The following is a 7,174-nucleotide window of genomic DNA, read 5'->3' as shown; positions in this document are numbered from 1 at the left end:
GCCAAAAAAGATAGAGGAAGCACTAAAAGATTCAAGCTGGGTGCAAGCTATGCAGGAAGAGTTAGATCAGTTCAGTAAGAATCAAGTGTGGAATTTGATACCAAAACTTGATAATGTGTCTGTAATCGGAACTAAGTGGGTCTTTAGAAATAAATTGAACGAAGATAGAAAGGTCATAAGAAATAAAGCCAGACTAGTTGCTCAGTGCTACTCACAACAGGAAGGAGTCGACTATGATGAAACTTTCGCCCCAGTAGCTCGTTTGGAGTCCATACGAATTCTTTTGGCATACACATCATTTAAAGGATTCAGGTTGTTTCAAATGGATGTTAAAAGTGCCTTTTTGAATAGATTTATCGAAGAAGAAGTATATGTGAAACAACCTCCAGGTTTTGTAGATTCAAAATTTCCATACCATGTATACAAGCTCACTAAAGCGCTGTATGGGCTAAAACAAGCTCCACGTGCTTGGTATGATAGACTGAGTTCCTTTCTTGTTGATCATGGCTTTACAAGAGGTAAAATAGATACTACCTTGTTCATTAAACGATCATCGGAAGGTAACCTCATTATTCAAATTTATGTCGATGATATTATATTTGGTAGTGCTAACTCGCTCATGTGCAAGGAATTTTCAAATCTTATGCAAAGCGAATTCGAAATGAGTATGATGGGTGAGCTCACGTTCTTCCTTGGACTACAATTCAACAATCTGAAGAAGGAACCTTCATATGTCAGACCAAATACACAAAAGAGCTGATTCAAAAATTTGGTATGAGCAATGCAAAATCAATTTGCACACCAATGAGCCCTTCCACAAATCTAGACAAAGATGAACAAGGTATTCCTATTGATGAAACTAAATATCGTGGAATGATTGGATCACTGCTGTATCTGACAGCAAGTCGACCAGATATTATGTTCAGCGTATGTAAATGTTCCAGGTTTCAGTCAGCTCCTAAGGAATCTTATTTGACTGCCGTAAAAAGAATCATTCGATATCTCATTGGGACTGTATCTCATGGATTATGGTACCCTCGCTCTAACTCTTTTAAATTAGAAGGTTTTTCAGATGCTGACCTTGCAGGTCATAAGGATGATAGAAAAAGCACAAGTGGTACATGTCAATTACTGGGAAAATATCCTGGAATAGTAAAAAACAAGCATTAGTCGCATTGTCTACTACTGAAGCTGCGCACAACTACTGTGGATGTCTCATCAACTGGGTGACTATGAACTTTCGTTTAAGCCTATACAAATTTTTTGTGACAACTCCAGTGCTATTTGTCTTTCCAAAAATCCTGTGCATCATTCTAGAGCAATGCATATAGATATTAAGCATCATTTTATTTGAGATCATGTTCTTAAGGGAGACATAGAAATATCTTTTGTTGGAACCACCGATCAATAAGCTGATATTTTTACTAAACCCTTATTAGAAGAGAGATTTTGTGATTTAAGAAATTTACTTGGTATTATTTGCATTACGAACAACTCTTAGGACCTATGTGCACAGTTAATTTTTTTTTTTTGCAATAATTGTCCTTTACCCATGCATTAATTACGCCTCCATTCTTTCCCTCTCTTTTCTCTTCTTTCACATCAGTTCGTCATTCAAAGATGGAAAGTCAGGCATCACGTCTCTTCAACTGAAAACTTTTCCTTTTCTGTACTCAACCGTCAGAAACCCTCTTCTTAAGGCAGAAAACCCTTCTCAATCACTCTCATCTCTATCTCTTCTCCAAAAAATTCCGATCAAACCCTTTCTCTACAATGGCCAAACATCTCAGAAATCCCTCTGCTTCCACCAGAAAAAGCACCCGTTCCAAAGCAAAACCCCCTTCTATGCCCCCAGAACAAGTAGACCTAGGGTCCGACCACTCTGAGGGTTTCGTATCTTCTCAGGGAAATCTCTCTGAACACTCCCAACTCCTAGGAGAAAAAGCTTTAGGTAAGCGACCTATGGAAGAACCCCCTGTTTCGTCCACCCCAAAGAAATCCAAGGTTGATTTCTCTGTCTCTCTTGAATCTGACCTCAATTTCTGGGATTCCCCAAATAAGGATTTCTTCATTGCCCTGAAAGACAAGCCCATTGCTCATGGAAGGGTTGTCGACCTTGATGACATGTAAGCCCTCGATTGCAAGGTCAAAGACCTGTTCGTTCATCAAGGTTGGGTCATGTTCTTCTCTTCCTCCGCCTAAGGTATATGAACCCTTGGTAAAAATGTTTTATGCAAATCTTCGTTCTAGTAAACCAAATAGGCTGGAATCTCTAGTGTTAGGTAAGCACATTGTTCTTGACTGTGCCCTGTTTGATTCGCTTTTTCAGTGTCGTTGTTCTGGTTTTTCTATGCTGTTTAAAAACTCCTGGCCTGATGACTTTGAAATTTCCTTTGACCAAGCCAAATAGTGTATTGCTGAGTGTCCTTCTGACTCCCTTCCAAACCAGTTAGGTCCCAGTGATGTTAGTTTCGAAACTCGGGTTTTGGCCCACATTGTAGCAACTACTTTGCTTCCCTGTACTGGTTCCTTTTCAACCTTCTCTCAAAGAGACACCTTCTTCGTCTATTGCCTCGTGACCAAACTCAAAATCAAGCTTTCCTCCTGGGTTATCAATTTCATGATCGAGAGTGCTGAAGATCCCACCAGTCTACCCTATGGCATGGTAATCACTCACATTCTGGAAGCTCATCATATTTCTCTGTCCGACTATCCCTTCATCACTGTCTCTAAGTCCTACAATTCTAGAGCCTTTGCCAGTATGGGATATGTGAGTATAAAAGGCTCCTGGGTTAAGAAGCACGATAGTGAAGCAAAGCATGCTCCTGTAGAGCCCAAACCTTCACCCTCTGTCCCTCATCCCAGTCTTGACAGTCCTCACCTTGGCAAAAAGCTTCGTGCTATTGACTCTCAAGTCTCTGAAATCAAAAATCTTCTCACATTCACTCAGTCTACTGTTGGTGACATTCATGCGATCTCCAAGGAAACATGGTCTGATGTGTCCAAAATTAGAGTTGCAGTTCTCAGAGTTAGGGAGAATGCTGTCAAAGCCTTCGAGGAGATTCATGACAGGTTGGATGGAGTGAGCATCTCAGCCAATGCAAGCTTTGATCAGTTAAAGGAGGCCATCTGCAACACCCTTGCTTATTTTCTGCGCCGTTAGAGTGGATGTTTTAAGACAATTTCTTTTGCTCTGCTGGTTTTGAGCTGTGTTTTCAGCCTTTGGATAATTTTTATTTTTTGCTGTGCTGTTTTCCCAGCCGTTGGATGATTACTGTAACCTTTCTGCTTCAATGCTATCTATTCTGTTTAGTTCTTGTCTTGTTCCCTCTTTGTTGATGCCAAAAAGGGGGAGAAGGAGTGTATGTTCTATCTGTATAGGTACTGCTTGCGGCAGAAGTCGACTCTATCTCAGACTAGTCAACTGCATACATTGAGGGGGAGTATCATGGAATAGTCAACTGCATACATTGAGGGGGAGTAAAACACAGGGAAGTCAACTGGTGTTTACATTTATATATTATTTTGTCATCATCAAAAATGGGGAGATTGTTAGATCCAGTTTTAATGATGCAACTAATATACATATGCAGGAAATCAATTACAAGGAATCAAGCAGACACTACAAGATCGCTGGAGTCAATCCTGATGCCTAAGGAAAGAAATCAATCAACAAAGATTACAATACAATCAACAAATCTGGATAACTAAGGAAAGAATCTAATCAGCCAATCAATCAGCAAAGAGTAACGGCCAGCTGCGATGGAGAGAATCAAGCAAGCCTAAACTTAAAGCATGAATCAAGGCCAACATCCTGGAAGATCGAAGATTCTGTAAAGATTGGTATGCGACTAATTACGGAAGAACCAACAATCAAGGAGCAAGTCTTCATTACATGCATCTGCTGAAGGAAGGAAATCAAAGGAAAGCAACGACCAGCTATCTTATTCATGGAAAGAATCAATCTCTTTCCAAGGATCAAATCTCTTGGGTTGTCAAGCCTCGACCTTCATCAAAGTATTTATACCCAGCCTTAAACCCTAGTTAGATATACTTTGATCGAACCAAAAACCACTCTCTTTATTCTACTGCAAACAAAATTGTAGTTCACTAAGATCTGCTGTGTAACAAGTCATAGAAAAAAAGGAGAGTATATCACTGGTGAGGCATTGTATCAAAAGAAACGAGTGCTAGAGAAACGTGTTGTCAACTCACTTCAAATGTACTTGGAGAAACATATTTACTAAAAGAGAACTCCCTTGCAACCCAAGGAGACTGGACTAGGATTCACATTGAATCCGAACCAGTATAAAATCCTGGTGTCTTTAATTCCTGCATTTACCTTCTGCAATTTACTTTCTGTCACTATAACTGTTAAGTAATTATATCTAGTCGACGACTCGATTAACTAGTCGACTAATAAGCGATTAAAATTTAAATATTTACAATTCATCCCCCTCTTGTACTTTCATCAAGAACTCCAACTCCATGTCACGAAAAGTTTCCTATTCAAAATTAAGCTTAATTGGTAGTATCCACAATAAAAAGGGAAAACAAATAAAATTTTCGAAATAAATTCAATTGCAACCAATTTTCAGAAAGCCCGCCATTTGGTTATATGACCGTTTCTGTTGGTTCAAGAAATACAATTATATAAAGGAAATTTTAGAGAAAAGATTTGCCCCCCAATTTTCAGAAAGACCGTAAATCTGTAGATTCTCGTTCCCGTAGACCATTCTTTTGCCGTTAAATCTCGCCGACGGTACCGTAAATCTTCTTCTTCTTCTTTCTGTTTGTGAAAACTGAGAATTTTGTCGAAATTATTGTGTAACCAAATCTCATCATTTAATTATCTGGGTCTGCAATCTACTTGGATCTTGACCTGGCGATTGGTGTTACTTGCGTTTTTGAAGTTTTCTTTTACTTGTGCGTCTCTGTATAATATATTTTTGATATATCTTGTTTTTTTGTCAGTTTTTCAATTTGCCGGCTATAATGATTTGGGTTCAACAAGAAAATCACCATAATAAATTCCTAGTTAATGTAATTGTTTAGGCTATAGAAGAAGAAGGAAATAGTACATATTTTATGGTCAGCCATTGAACATTTTATACTAATTTTTTTTTATTCGAATTCAATGAATTTAGAGATATTCTAAATATCATTGATACGGACCAAAGCAAAATTATTTCAAGAAAAAAAATAAATTTACCCTCATAAATTGAATTGGGAATTTAGTACTACTTCATAAGTAATATGGGAAAACTTTTTCCTAATTCCTATAGGATCTCAAAACATGTCAGGAAAATTGCACGTCTAATTTCAATTTTACTTTTATGTTAAGTGCCGAGTCAAACTAGTACAATAAATATACTGACACAAGTTCTGTTTCACAGCATAATTTAGAAATTTAGAAGGTTAGCTATATTGTCCTTAAAAAGGAAAGGTATTCAAATTCCATGTTGGTTAGGATTCAAGAGTCTTACTTCCCAAAAGAAGGATTCTTACTTCCCTATTTCTTGTGGGATTTGCACTTACTTTCATACTATATAAGTGTCTTATAATCCTATATTTTGTGCAATACATATTGTTTACTTGTCTTCTTTTCCCAGTGGTTTCTTTTCCTCTTTGTCCCATAAACTTGTAGGGCAGATTTAGGTCTTATATATAATTAGTAGTTGGAATTTATCCTTTCTTCTCTGATTTTTGTTACAATCTTTTCACCAGAATTAACCATGGTGCCCAACAAGCTAAACGCGAAAAGGCGCAGACTTGAAGATCCAGCTGAAAGTGCAAGCTCAAGCACCAACCCTCATAACAAAATTGAAGTACAAAGTCCAACAACAACAGATCGAATGTGTGGGGTAAATCATCAGGTAAATCATCACAGCCTCTTCACTGAAGCAATCATTAGACGTTGTCCTGTACTACTAAAAACTCGCAGTTCTTGGGATATTTGTCCCTCAAAAGTCATGGTAGTGCCAAATTGTCAATTAACTAACCACATCGTTACTTAAAGCACTAAAGGGATGAAAAGCAAGGGTGATTATCACTTCTAGTCGCTTTTTTTCTTTTTCGATTTTAAACAGGTTACTAACTTATATACTCTTCATTCTGCAGAGAAATTTAGCTCAACCAAGGCCGAAAGAGAAATAATGATACAAGGAATATCCTGTCTTACAGTGGACTGCTGACTTCAAATATTATTTTTAATAGATCTCCTTTTTTGCTTTTCTTTGGCCCATTGACAGTAGTCACTATTATAGCAGTTTCTAGTTGTTGTAAGAGTTATATTGTCATTGACAGTTTAAATTTCTCCCATGGTTTGTCCTTGTATAAAAGGTGGTGACGTTCTTCGATCACTTGCAGTGCTACTCTAACATTGATATCTTTGACTTCGATTACTATTTTCCGGTGTATATTCTTGAATTGCTCTTGCAACAAAAGTCTGCACATCCCTAAAATCTGATATCACTATAAGAGTGATTGTATGGATCTGCACCAGAATTAGGAGAGGGTTCTTGCGTCAAGACTGAACCATCTTCATCTCGAGATTGTATTTTTCGATGGAAAGGTAATTTGAGCTCTTGGCCAGATGATCAATAACAGGCCAAAAGGAAAAAATGTCAAAGGAAATTGGCCTGCATGCCAGCGTAGAATACTCTATGTTTGCTCTGTATCTGCGTAAAAGTAAGGATAGTGGGGTATTTACGAATTGCTAAAAGCTGTTATATTCAGTTTCCATTGTGAAATAATCAGGTGAAAATAGCACCGGCTAGCCAGTAAAATAGCCAGCATTTGCAAAATCATTGAAAAATAACCACTATTTTGCTGCAATACGGAAAGTTCCAGCATAATATACTAGAGATCGGTGCACTGTATATGAACTTCCAACATATTATGTTAGAACTCAAGCACACGGAAAGTTTCAGCATAATATACTGGAGATTAGAGCACTTGTCTATGAACTTCCGGCATAGGGGTGTGCGTTCGATTTATCGATTCGATTTTGACCCTTATCGATAATTACTTATCGATTATCGATTTGTACATATGCTTATCGTTATCGTTTCAATAAGGTTTCGATTTTTTCGATTTCGATTTATCGATTTTTGGGGCTTATCGATTCGGTTATCGATTACACCAATAAGAAAATTTGCGGGATTCCACGGAA

General features: G+C 37.7%; 1 long non-coding RNA gene across 1 annotated transcript; it reads left to right on the top strand.

Moving 5' to 3' along the window:
* Positions 1-4,594: 4,594 nt before the first annotated feature.
* Positions 4,595-6,363, top strand: LOC109219132. Its single transcript, XR_002066890.1, has 3 exons — positions 4,595-4,762; positions 5,728-5,876; positions 6,121-6,363. It is a non-coding gene; the product is annotated as an uncharacterized LOC109219132 (long non-coding RNA).
* The last annotated feature ends 811 nt before the right edge of the window (positions 6,364-7,174 follow it).

Source organism: Nicotiana attenuata, unplaced genomic scaffold (assembly GCF_001879085.1).
Source record: "Nicotiana attenuata strain UT unplaced genomic scaffold, NIATTr2, whole genome shotgun sequence".
NCBI classification, from domain to species: domain Eukaryota; kingdom Viridiplantae; phylum Streptophyta; class Magnoliopsida; order Solanales; family Solanaceae; genus Nicotiana; species Nicotiana attenuata.
The sequence above is the reverse complement of the archived record's forward strand: the minus strand, read 5'-3'. Positions and strand labels throughout refer to the sequence as shown.